This window comes from Falco rusticolus, chromosome 1 (assembly GCF_015220075.1).
Source record: "Falco rusticolus isolate bFalRus1 chromosome 1, bFalRus1.pri, whole genome shotgun sequence".
Classification (NCBI taxonomy): Eukaryota; Metazoa; Chordata; class Aves; order Falconiformes; family Falconidae; genus Falco; species Falco rusticolus.
In genome coordinates this window covers 25,310,148-25,323,879 of record NC_051187.1, presented here as the reverse complement: position 1 = coordinate 25,323,879, position 13,732 = coordinate 25,310,148, and the positions used below count along the sequence as shown (strand labels likewise).

Below are 13,732 nucleotides of genomic sequence, written 5' to 3'. Positions count from 1 at the left end.
CTAGCGTGCTGAAGATCCCCAAAACACAGTCCCACCCCAAAGAACAGCACCAGGTGAGACTAATTCCTGCTCACTTTGAGCATCAGTGCAAGGTAACTGTTGTCAGGAGAAAGTAGCACATCCTCCTTGGAGACTGAAAAGCAGTGCAGGCTTTAAGCTTCCCACTGCTACCAGTGCAGGAAGGGTCACCGCTTGACAGCTGCAGAGACACGGGAGAGTGATTGCCCCAAAGACAGTTACTGGCAGAGCAGGAACGTAGAAGGCTGCTGTAAAACCCTGGTATCAGATTAGACTAAGATTTTTCTGACTTTCTCCCAGCTGATGTTCAGCCCTTCCTGGGCTACCTATTGCTCTGTGCCCTTCCTCCAGCACAAAGCCACTAAGATCCCCCTCCCCCTAACCCAGCGTACGGGGGACACTACATATAGTGTCCATGTTATAAGCAGGACGGCCAGGGCTCTGCTCTGCTTTGGGTGAACATCAAGTATGAAAAAAACATACACAGGAGAGAAAAGTCAACAAAGTAACAGGAGGCTGGTTTTTTTGTAGCCATTGGAACAAATTAATTGGTCTGACTTAGGTCTGGCACAGGTAAGGATGAGGCAGCACCATATGAGATAATTTCTGGGAGCACACAGCACTGTGGTATGCTCTTAAGTTAGGGAACACACAGATGGCCACGTGCCGGTATTAGACCCGCTGCTCCTGCTCCACGTGGCAGAGGGTGGCAGGAGCAGAAGCCCCCTGTGCCAGCCCTGATGGGTGCTGAGGCTGGATGGTGACCAGTGTGTCTATTTAATAGCTGCATCATCATTGGCTTTGATACTACGCCACTACTCACCTTTGCAGAAATGCTCTTTAGGGCTGGTCAAGCCACAATTCTCGCACACTGCATGAAGGTAACATCACTTTTACATGTCCTTTTAAATTCCAACACCAGGAACTACCAATGGAGAAGGCTAAACAACCATGGTATGCAGAATGCCCCAAGTCTTTGGGGCTCCATATTGCCCCCATATCCTATGAAGCTACCCCTTTTGCTACTATTGGGGGTCCTACTGAACCCTCTCCATCTCTTTTGTGAGCAGCCATAATAAACACTCATGAACTGGGCAGACAGAAATAATTAGGCATGAAAATCTGTGCCACTTGTACCGTGGAAGAAAATGGGCAGCAGAACCCAGATCCTACATGCCTGTAGAAGACAGAGTAGACAAAGAATTTGGTGGTTCCAATTATGGAGACCACACTTCTTCAATTTAAGATCCTGATAGCAGGTTTTCAAAGATTTCCTCCCCTCCTACATATCAGTGACTGGATTCCCCCCCTCCCCAACCACAATTTTTAATTCTGAGCACCCAGTAGTTTCCCAATCTGGCTCCTGATGTATAGTTATTAATCATTTCTTTGCTGGCCATCACACAAAATAAATCCAGCTAACATGCTTATCAGGAGCTTATCCCTTCCTGACATTTTATTCTTGTATGAGGCTTGAGGGTTTGAATATTTAAATAGGCAAATATTCTTTTGATTAGTAGAATAAATGATTCTTGTTACTTAGTGTCCTTAAAAATACTGTTAGCGTCACAAAAGTGCTCAACTATGTTGGCACAGCTTTTACAGGATTTTGTACATTTTCCTATAAAATGTGGTGCAGCAGCAGAGCGAGAGTTCAATGTAATAAGCTCATACATTTTTAAATGCCTTTCCTAAAATGATATATGGAACTGCAACATTAAAGCTAAGGACACGTAAGAGATTACTTGGTTGGAATTTCTGCACGTTAAGTGGAATTCTCCCCAAAATTACTATCATATAGATTACCGTTTCACTAAGCTCTTACAAAGACAAGCTGGGGCAAACATCACCTTGCAACTAAAAGAATTACCAGTTCATCTCCCGGCACCTAGGAAGCTCCAACCCCTTGGTTCCCAAAACTGCACTTTCAGAGCACCCCCAAATACACTGTACCAACAGTGTTACCCCATGACAGAGACAGAGCACCAGGACTCTCTGGGTGGAGCAGGGTCTCAAGAGCGGGTTAACACGCACTGTGATTTACAATCCCACAGCCACTCCATGGGTGCCCATCACCAGCGACACCCTTTTCAGGACAGCGCAAGCAGTGACGTTCACTGTACCTGCTTCTGGCACAGAGCCCCTGGGCTCTTTGTCTGCTCCTTATCAGTCCCACAGTGACAAAATACCCCATGAAGGGCCAGGGCTGGACACAGAGCGGTGCCTTCGCCCTGCATGACCATGTTACGTTGCAAGGAGGTGAACACACCTCCCCCAGGGCCACACCTGGACAGCCCCAGCAGAGCTGGGGACTCTGTTTGTCAGGAGTCTTCAGGAGAAGGAGGCTGCTCTCCCCTTAACTAAAGTATCAGTGATTTAAGCACCACATCATGTTCATCAGAAGTTAACGTTATCGTTGCTTCCAATGAAGGAATGAAGAAATTAAGTTGTCAACACCAAGGTGGCAGGAGGCCAGCAGGGCTCAGGAACAAAAACCGAAGGTCCTGCTGCACCAGCTCTGCCAGTCCATTGGCCTTTCCGTCATTCCAGGCACAGCGCATCAGACAGGAGGGAAATTGAGGAGCACTTTTTTGACCATATGGTTTAAAACAGCCCCCTCCAGACATAGCTGAACACTGAATTATGTCAAATAGGCACGGACTGCAGGAAGGGGCTTTGAGAATGGCTGCCTGTAGCATTTTACAAAGGCAGGCATCGCTACACCCAAGTGAGAAGAACCCCCACCTCCTACGCGGCGTGGGTCCTGAGCAGCCAGCAAGTGATGCAAGGTCTGTGCTCGACTTCATCACTGAACTGCTGAGCAGACCCCACGCGTCCCCACTGAGGAACGACTGGCCAAGCAGAGGAACGCTGACCCCGCGACAATGGGGCAACCACAACCTGAAAGCCTGGAAGTGCTCAGAGCCGGAGGGATGAAAGGCAGGAATGTCAAATTGTAAATTAGCAGCATATGTTCTGACATGCCCTGTCGGCGGGGTCTGCTACACCGCGCAGCCACAGTACTGCACGTGGCTCACGCAGAGACATCCAGTCAAAGGCAGAAGTCAAAGCTGCCTTTCAAGGTCAATGCCAAGATACCGCCAAAGGGTGATGTGCTCCATCCCTCCACCTTTGTGTAAGCATGTCACCGATGGTACAACAGACCGACGCAGCTACTTCTGGGGCAGGTGGACATGCCTTTTCCCTCCCTCGATCACGGACAGACCTTGCCTGAAGGTTCAGATGGGCACGTCCAGGCGAGAGAGCCCTTCGCCCCCATCAGAGCCCCGAGGCCGGTGACGGCAGGGTGGCAATCACAGCCGCCAGCCTTACCAAGGAGCTCACCGCCCTGCTCAGGTACGTTGGGATAAAACCGCCCCTGCTATAGCCTTGCCTGCCAAACTGAAAATGAAACCCATGGTATATAGCCTTACCGTGGGAGTGGCTTACTAGAATAGATCTCATGGGAACTCAAGATGTTGACATCCCCAGCACATACTTAGAGCAATGAATAAGAAAAGTGGCCAACACTTGTGCTGCCTGGAACACAGGGTGAAACGATGCCATCGCTGGAACAGCCAGTGTAAAAATGATGAACTTAAAAGGCACAATGGATTTGTAGAGATAGGGAGGGTTTTTTTGTAATAACAGATCCACTCTGCTGACGGGTTTATGAACTGGGAAGATGAAGTTTTTAAACCTTTTCCGTTATGTGCAGACCTCGCTGTCTAAGTTTACTTAACCTCTGTCAGAATTAGATCAGCCTCAGCAGAGGGGCGCTGCTCAGCCCCGTCTAGCAAATGTCTGCGTTGCGCAAGTCACAAAGGAAAGCTCTGCAACCCTGGCACCACCAGCCCACCCCCGCAGCGCCGGCTGCTCACCACTGCCATGAACCAGTTGGTCATGCTAGCACAACATTAGCAGAGATAGGTACTGCTTAGCTGGGGGGTGGGGGGGACAACCAAACCAAAAAATCAAGTCACAAGCAATATGAAAAAGGTCAAAAACCAGAGGATGAGGCTGACTTTGATTTGCATTTCTACTCACATTCCAATTTCAGGTACTAGTTAACTGAACACAATTAACTGCCTATAAATATTGGTGCCCCCTTAATGACAGGGAACATTAAGCATGGAGAGGTTAATAAACCTGAAGACCACATAGGCAGGCAGTGGTAAGAGTTCAAAAGCAGTGACTGGCCACACTGTCTGTACTCTAGTTTTTCATGCGTATTTTTTTTTTGTTGTTGTTGCAATACATGCAAAAGGCTAAGCATTCACTCCAATACACTAGAAGTTTCCCTTTATTCCACAGATGAAGATCCACACCACCACTGCTACTCTATCATTAAATTTGCTCCTGTATGGCTTTTCTAATGTTACAGGTTGTATTCTCCACCTTTGCCAAAACAAAATACAAGGTAGGCAAGACTGGGAGACAAAGCTAACCAACTCAGAGCCTGAGCACACAAGGAGAAAGGCCATCTGGTTTAGTCCAGCACAAAACAGTAACACCATTTAAATGCCTAGTAAGCAGGTTAGGGAAGGATCCAAACCAATACAATCAGTCAAAAAAGAGTGGAATTGCTACAGGATTAAAAAAGAAAAACAAAACCCAAACCCAAAACCACACACAAAAAGCCTAACAACCCCCACCCCCACTCCCCCAAAACACCTCAAAGAAAACCAAAAAACAAGGAACAAACCAAAAAACAACCAACCCAACCCCAAAACACACTTCTGTCATTTTCAGTGATGAGCTGCAGATGCCCCATGAGTTGGGTATCATCTTCTTTGTTATGGCTGGACAATGCCTGCCTTTACCTGCAGGGATCCAAGTGACAACACCTAGCGACACTTTAGAAATTCTTTTACTATTACTTAAACAAAGAGAACATGATTTAAGGCTATAGATTTGTTTGCTGCCACATCAGAGACATTAACAGGCATATCTAAAGCCTGACACATTTGGCATCAGCTCCTTTCTTACCCTGCCACCACCAAGAGCCTCCAAAGGAGATAGATCTATACTGCAACTTCAGGTTGTAAGTACAGACCTCGTGCTAGATGCATTTTTAGGCAGCACTGGCCATGATATACTTGATATGAGTAGAAGACACACAGCACAAACAGCAAACTTGTATGGGAACACATACAATATGGAAACACATAGTTTACATCTTCCCTACACTTGTCATTTACCACAGGTTTGGATGTACACCTGAAAACCACACAGCAGGAAAATTCAGGAGCCTTCTTCCCTCTCCTCCTCACCTTAGGAATGCCATCTGACTTTCACCCACTTCCCACAAAACCGAACACAAAATCTTCTCCAACCTGCACAGCCAAACTCAACACGTAAATACACACCCGAGACTCGGCTTTGCTTCCCTCCTGGCCCAGCACTGCTCTGCTTTGCCACAGAAAACCGATACGTGCTTCGTCCTGATGCAGCGGAAAACCTGGGAGGTAAATCCCTATCTATCAGTGGAGCACGGACTGGACTGAATGATTTACTCGTGACTGGGCTGCACAGCACCACGGCTGAAATACAATATATTGTAAATCAAGTTACCATCTTCCACCATCTACACGCACGTAGCACATGTGAATACACACAGGCAGGTTCAAGCTTGCTCGGGTTTCCTTAATCCAGCCACACACACTGCTGCCCAGCTACTCCTTACATACCTGCACCGCTTTTTGTCCTTAAACATCCATAGGAAAGGAAAAAACCAACCATATCCTTCTGCACTGGTGACGAGCAATTCCACAAACTGAAGCTACTGATACCAAACGAGCTTCATTCCTGTTCTCCTCACAAAAATAAAGCTTCACCAGGAAATGAATTGATCTTCATTTGGTTTTTGTAATGATTATGAACAAGCTTAAAAGAAATCAAGTGTTCCGACTGCTATTCATATTGCCACTTCCCAATCATGCTCCATTCATTAATGATTATTTTCATTTGTATTTTGCTGATTCAGTTGCACATGTCTTCTTGCAAAAGGGATTATCAATATTCAGTCAATTGTGTCTACCCTATGAAGTACACAGAAAAGCAAACCAGTTTCTATTACCCAAACATCTTAACAGACCTACTGCTGTCTGGTACAGTTCAGTGCTTATAGATTCAGAGCACAAGAGTCTCATAAACTATTTCTGATCATTAAAGCTGTAAAACTCCCCACATATCCACAGGAAACTTGATTTTAAAGCACTTGCCTTATTTCCAGTAACTAATTTTTCAGAAATACTATGCCTTATATTTTAGGATTAGAGGAACAAAATATGCATTACAATGTAAATATTTAGGGACATACAGGCATTTCTAAATGCACATTACTTAGTCACAAGTTCTAACAAGAAATTATCTACAAAGCTGATTTATTTTTGTGACAGGCTCTTGTAATAAAGCCGTTAGGTTCAGGCAGACGTAAGGGACATAAAAGCCAGAGCAATTACGACTGTCATATCCACTTACCCATCTCGCCCCGTGCACATGAGCTATCTCACATGTATGAAGAAAAAGAGCCATCAAGATCTCCTCAGCCTAGGGTTTACTGAACGGCCACGACTGGGGACAGCAGGGACGAGAAGGAGAACAATTCAGTAATAAACTCAAACTATTTTATAATCTATGCAAACATATAGTTATACTGGTTTATGTCAAAGGATTCATGCTTTGTGGGTGATCGTCCCTTGAAACAAGCCATCGACCGCAGGAGAAGCTCAGCCCTGTCCGGGTCAGCCGTCCTTCTGCCCTTCCCAGCCCGCTGTGGGCGTTCTGAGCGGCAGCTGAAGGCAGCAACCCAACACACCAGATCGCCCTGGATGCTGGAAAACTAAATAAATTCCTTCAGGACCGACTCTGTCAGGACACCAGGGTTTGACTCACACTGCCTGGTCTGGCTGTGAGCACACAACCTAGCGAGAAGCTTCTGCTGCCACAGAAAAGCCCCCTGCAACACACGGCAGCAGATCAGTAGCACACGCAAGCTTTGATTGCTTTGGAAGCCAACTTAAAAGAAGTGTATCCAAAGCTTAATTTGGTTCATTTATTTTCCTAAGTATAGTTTAGTCAGAAGTATTTATGATAATGCAGGTATTTTTCAGTGCCAGAGTTCAGAAGAGCACAAATGCAAGTTGTTAAATTATACTAATCCCATCCTCTGCCAAAGCATGCATTTAATACTTACGTTTACATTAGTAAATGTTTTATAGCACACTTCATAGAAGTCTTCCCTGAAGCATCATGTTCCAAACTTACAAAGAATAGGGAATAATTTTTTAGTCAGGAAGGGAAAATTGACAATTACTGGAATCTATTGCATTAAAAAGAAAAATAGCTACCATGTGTATCAATCCACATCAGCTCAACATTACACTATGCAGCAGAATGATAGCAGGAGAATATCATAACAGCCACTAAACAAACTCTCGAGTTACTTTCCTGAAAGCACTTTCTTAGCGACCGAGTTTAAAGAAGACACTGAGACTTCTAAGCACCGAAGGCTTTTGACACACTGACTCATACACAGCTGTCCGAGTGTACTTCAACAGCCTTACTTCAAAGGGGTGGGGGGGAAGGGAAAGCTGGCCTGCATCCCTATCTAAATCCAGAACAGCAATAAAAAAAATGAACCCCTGAACTTTTCAGTAGGAAGTCAGACACCTTCAGGTCCAGGGTGATTCCGCATCACCCCCAGTCACACCAGCACTGCCTCCCCGCACGCGTGTACCAGGCACCACCCGTGCCGGGCCATGCAGCTGGCTCCCCCTAAGAGGTCACAGCAGCAGGCGTAAAAATTAATCAGCAAAAACCCAGCACAGCTGGAAAAGTCTGTCTTTAGAGACTTGACCAGTTTTCAAGAAAAAGTCTGGACTTCCAAGACTGGAAGTCAGTAACGATATCTCCATACACGCACATTGGTATGCGCTGCGGAATAAAGATCGATACCAGCATTTACTCAATAGCACGCTGGTTTGTATTAGTCCTGGAAAAGCAACGCAGCATTAAAGCAGCTTTTTCCTCGTGCAAATCACTCAAAAATCACCCAAAGTTGCAGCACCGTCCCTGGAGAGGCAGGCAGTGCCCACGGCACCTGCAGGCCCAGCACAGCTGCGGTGGCTCTGCAGAGCTCACGTCCTTTGATGATGCCAGAGAAAGGAAAAACAAATTGTTTCAGGTCTGAACCTGGGTTTGCAAGTACCTTCCTACCCCCATCATCTTCACAGCAGAGAGGGGACGGATGGGGCACAACCACAAGCATTTCCTTTGGAAAGCACCAGGAACATGTGCAGCCTGGCACAACAGAAATGCCCAAAGCCACGCAGAGATCAGGGAGCGGGCAGGGTGGCACGCACAGACCAAAAGCATCTGGCAACCTGTCTCCTAACTGCGAAACGGACCCAGTTTCGATGAGCCTTGTTCTGAGGCACATTTCCTTTATGCCAGACCTTTGACACTGATGCTCAACGACTTGATTTCTTTATTGGCTCTCCCAGAAAACGTTCAGGTGGCACCTTTCCAAGTATTTGAAAACATTACCTTCCCTTTTACACAGCTTCAGCCATAAAAAAACGCCCAAGGGCAAGAGTTTTTCACATACTGCTGGATCTGACCCACAACTATCTAGTAGGAGAGAAGATGCACAACTAACTTTGACTTTTTCCTGGAAATGAAAGTCTTTTAATATCCTCCCACATGCTATCCAAACAGAATTTCACATCTGAAACAGCCATAGTTTTTTTCCTTCTTACAGTGTCTTGATTCCTCACTAGTTTTTCCTTCAGTTATTTGATGAAGAAAAATCACTAGGTCTTGCTGCTCTTTTCCTTGCTATCGTTTGTATGTAAGACTGGAGAAAAAAAAAAAAAAAAAAAAAAAAGACCAACCAAAAAACCTCTTTGCAAAAGGTAAAATCACATATCGTGCATGCAAGAGAGAAAGAGCTCTTCTGACCTCCTTTGTTTGCAATAAACAGCAATGGTTACAAATAAAAACTCATGAAATCTTTTCCCAGCAAATATCACCAGCATAATTCAAGTAGGTTGTTTTCGTCTTCCTAAGCGCTGTCCTTCTCCTCAGACTCATTTCATCAAGCCTGGCTAAACACCCTGGGGCAGGACGTGACCAAGTAACTGCCACACCACCACAAACGTGTGGCTCCAGGAATGTTCCAGCTATAAAAAAAATTGAGGAAACCACCAATAAAGAGCGCTCTCACTGGCTGCAATAATATTCACAGATCTCAGCCATGTCTACCAAAAAGAATACGCTCGTTTGGGCGGAGTGAAAGGCAAGAAGCATTTTGCTTCAAGCAAAGCTTGAAGGAGGTTGTATGACCTCTGTTTTGGGGAAGAAAAGAAAAGGCTGAGGCAGATGTGGTGCCAGATGTATGAAGCAGCACACAGGGCAGTCTCCTGCCCGTGTCATGGTATGTGCTAAGAAATGATCTCATCTCAGCATCTTGGCATGAGAGAAAACTGAGACAAAGGCACGTGCCAAGCCAGGTCTTTTTAGTTATTTCCACAGTGGAGGAGATTTGCCCTTCTTCACAGGAAAATAAGTAAATATGACAGCACCTCAAACTTTCCTGAGCCATGTTGCAGCCAAGCAGAGGGCACAGGTCGAGCCTCAGGACACAAAACGTTGCCAGTCTTGGAGTCTGCAAGGGAAGCCCCCGAGAGCCAGCATGGCCAGCGTCCAGCATGGGACAAGAATGGCTGGGGTCCAGCACAGCCGAGATGTGAAGGCACGTGTGGTCTCACAGGAGGGAGACGATTACAGGTCTCCAAGGCCCATCCTCCTGGACTGCCCTGATGGATCTAAGTGGCATCCACATCCACGACTTTCCAAAGATGTATTCAGTTTTGATTATAAAACCCAAACCCAATTCTTTGGCCCTGCAACATCCCAGTAATCCAGGCGGAGGCTAAGACCCGTGGCAGGGGGCACGAGGCTCTCCAGGGATGGGGAGAGACCCCAAAGGGAGCAGCGTCTCCCACCACAGCTGGCTCCTTCCACCCCAGAGTATGTCCTAGCACCCAGTACGTACACGCTGAGCACCCCCAAAGGACACACACAGACTACTTGAAATAAAAATAAACCAAGAACGGATTTAATACCTTTAGGTTGTCAAAGAACAACCCGAAGCCTTCTCTAAAACTCTGTCTTTTCCACTATACCCCAAAGAAAGACTTTCAACTTGCCGCAACACAGGACTCTCAGGTAATAAAAGCAGCTAAAGCCAGATGGTGCTAAAAAGCCCAATTGCTCCCCGGCTCCCAAGGAAGGCAGCTACAGAAATAAACGGGTGATTCAGCCACTTGAGACACTTGAGTGTAATGACTCTGACTCAACCCCCAAACACACCACTGGGAAAAATTAAAATCAAGTCAGTGATATGTAACTGTTTAATCCTTAGCAATGGCTTCCAGCGATGGTGCAGCTCTACCCAGGACATTGCTCTAAGGCCATGTGGTCCAGCTTGTAAATGCAAACTTTTTGCCAGGGACATGCTGCATACAACACAAAAGCAGACTCCGCTCCTGATACACGCTGCCGAAGTCCTCCCAGGCTTTGCCTGACCCACGTGCAGGACCCACAGGGCCGGCAGGAGGAAGGGACAGGCTCTGCTGGCTAGAAAGCCCTCAAAACACCTGAAAATCAAGCTGTGATAAGCAACTTCCACAAGTGTAAGCTTATCACTTCCACTGTCTTTCCTCTTCCCTTTAGTATCTTGACGCTTGCCTGTACAAGAACAGCTGTTAAGAGATTCACAGCAGCAGGAGTGTGTCATCTTCACCCAATGATTCAACAGTCCTAACAATTGTGGGTATTATTTTTCTTAAATCTACTCCTTAATCCTATAATGCCATAAAATACCACTGAATCGGAGCTTAGCAGGATTCCAGAAAGGAACAGACTTTTTAAAGAGATAATGAGAACTCCACATTTATATAAGATAGGATTGAAAAGAGAGAATAGAGCAGACAGAACGTACCAGATGGGCAGATTATTTCATAGTTTTCCTTAATATGATTTCTTCAACCTGAAGCATCTGGTAATTCCACTATCAGAGATTAGATACTGGATAAAATGGACAGGCACACTGAACTAACACAGCAATTTTTATTTTCCTGCCACACATAGGAGGGGTTCCCATTAAATCATACATCACAGAACAAAAGAGAGGTGCATAAAATCTAGTATCAAAGCCAGGAATGTTAGCAGCCCCCAGGATCCCACGTAAACACGCTTCACTTTCAATGAAGAAAGCAACATGTCTTAAACTTCCCCTCCCCACCAGCCTTCATAGGCAAGCGGAAAATGCTGTGAATTGATCAATAACAAAATTCACAGATCAGCTTTGTCCTTCACTGTTTTTGCAGAAAATTGAAGAGAATCTCTCTGGCTCATTTTTTGGAGATTTGTGTAGAAGTCCCGCAGTCTGCAGGCAGCACCTTGGGTCCTTCTAATCTAGAAGCAGTAATTGTTTTCCAGAACACGCAAGAATCTCATCTTAAAGTCCAAAAACCTAATCAAGCAAGATAGAAATGTGCTGCCTATGCCCATCTCATTAGGCAACTGTTTCACAGCAAGAACTAAAAGAAGGCTCCTGGAACGAAAACACCAGTCCTCCCTCATTTCAGCCAAAGGGGTAGGTTTCTCGCTCACCCGAAATCTTAACACCGTTAACCTGACTCACTCTAAAAGCAGATGACAAAGCACACCCAACCCAACCTTTCCTGCTCAGCAGAAGGCCAGGATCAGAAACATCTGTATTAATGAGATCAAGACTAAGGTTTTACAGGCACAGCTCCCTTATGGTATCAGTACCACACACAGCATCTCCTGTATCCATACTATCAGCAGCATTTTGGGGGGCATCAGTCTAGTATAAAGCCCAGTACTGCTCCAGTGGTGAAGAGCAGGGTAAACTTTCTACCTTCCAGCCTAGGCAAGCAACCTCATCTTTTAAGAAAAACGCTTAAATAAACAGCATTTTATTATCAAAACAATGGCGATAATCCAAACTAACAAAAAGAGACACTGCGGTTCCCTGCATCAAGACCAGCAAGGTACCCTGCCCCCACTCCTGGGACAGCCCTCACCTTCTCCCAAGCACCATCTGTATTCAGCACCTCCTGGACCACCTTCCCCAGGGAAACTGACCTCTATCCTTCCTGCTGCCTCCGGGCAGCAACTCAGAAGGCCACCAGCTGGGACTCGTCATGCCTCCTCATTGCCAACATCTGCCTGCAAATCACTCTGGGCAGGGACACCTGTGCCTCTGAACCCTTAGTGATGCTGACCAGGAGGTGAAGGGAGCCTAATACAGAAAGATTACAAAATATGCCAGATTTCCCCTAAACTCCCCTTCGCTTTGGCCGCAGCCACAAAAAAAGGGGGCAGGAAAAGGACAAAGAGGTCTGGTCCAGCATAGCTCAGCACTCAGGAGAGTGACACTTGACCATATTAATCTTTCTTTTTAAAAAGAGAAGACTAAAAGGAAAGAATACATGAGCAACAGCGGCTGCTAGGAACAGTTCAAGTCCATCAGCATTCTGGATGCTGAACAGTCTTCAGTTGAACCAAACAGGCTTCACTATTATATTTAAAACTAATACATGCTTTGTAATGCTTATCAGCTGGAGGGTTTTCAACAGTTTTTCCCCACTAATGCAGCAATTTCAAAACCATTCAGGCTAATTTCCTTTGACTTGAATCCATTTTAATCAGAGACCAGGATACTTGACTTAAATGGTTTGTATTAAACCCTTCATAAAATCAGCCATAAAATTGCATGCACAAAATAGCGAATGATCTTGAAGTCAGTAGAAAAAGCCGAAACTTTTCAAATCCTCCATCAAACTCAAGCCTATTTCACAACCAGACCAACTGCTCTCTTACAATACCGAGACAATTGATCCCTAAAAAAAAAAAAAAGCAGCAATAACCAAAACATGTTACATGCTCCTGAAGTTTTTTATCTAGATAAAAGGCACTAAGTTATGCAGCTGCAGTCAGTGCCCACAAATTCTCTCTCCAAAGTATTAGCCCAGCTCCAAAATGGTGCATTTTTAATAAATTGCTGTGTCTGCTCCATCCTCTCCACCATCCTCCCATGAAATGATGGATAGTGGCACTGAGGAAGAATAAGTGCAAACCTAAAAATGTCAGAATTAATCCTTCTCTTCCCCCCAAGATCTGAGAAAACATTACTTCGCAAATTAATTCTCACAAAGTAATGCTGGCTCTGCTAGAAGTCAGAGTTCTGGATGAGAAATGAAAATAAGAAGCTCAGGCTCAGGTAACTGCTAGAGAAGGTCTCACTTCAAGGATTTGTCATTGTAGCGGGATTTGCATATCATCTAGCCAAAGGTGCAATTTGTACCTGCAATTCATTCTGTCCAGACAAACTGCAGCAGCAGAATTGGAGGCTGGGCCGCCATTCCTTTGAAAACTCATCCAAATATTTCTGTTGTCAGTGGCTGACAGCCTTGGAAACTCTGAGTGGCTGCTTGAAATTCATGCAGCATGCAAAGAAGTGAAGAAACAAAAGCTCTCCATGCTCTCACATCCTTAACAATTTGCCAGTACACTGGAGACAAGTAGCTGCATCCCCCTGCTGCATGATTTTCAGTCGTTTGCAGATGCCAAGCAATGGCTTTGTCACTGCCCTGATGACACAGGCATCGGACACGTA

At 45.5% G+C, this 13,732-nt stretch overlaps 1 protein-coding gene across 1 annotated transcript in view; it reads right to left on the bottom strand.

Annotated features, from left to right (window-relative positions):
- Positions 1 to 13,732, bottom strand: part of GALNT17 (polypeptide N-acetylgalactosaminyltransferase 17) — a 214,681-nt gene that overhangs the window by 145,984 nt on the left and 54,965 nt on the right. The gene's annotated exons all lie outside the window — the stretch shown is intronic.